Here is a 274-nt window from a genome sequence, read left to right on the forward strand (position 1 = left end):
ACCCTGTTCTTACCCATTGCTGGAGGTTTAAGTGACAAGCCCCAACCACATATGCTGAGTCAGTGTATATGTTTACCGTTCACGACACGCTGGGTCTAACAGGAGACAGAACAAAGCATTAGCCAGATCAATGCATGTGAACCATTTTTGTGTAGGCAACAAATTTGTTGAGGCCGCATAGGGATTTGGAACGGGGCACGTCGGTGTTCCCAGATTAGCATTTACTTTTCTCAAGTCATGCACCATAGGCCTTGTATTGTGTGAGAAATACCTT

This window comes from Etheostoma spectabile, chromosome 16, assembly GCF_008692095.1.
Source record: "Etheostoma spectabile isolate EspeVRDwgs_2016 chromosome 16, UIUC_Espe_1.0, whole genome shotgun sequence".
Lineage (NCBI taxonomy): Eukaryota > Metazoa > Chordata > Actinopteri > Perciformes > Percidae > Etheostoma > Etheostoma spectabile.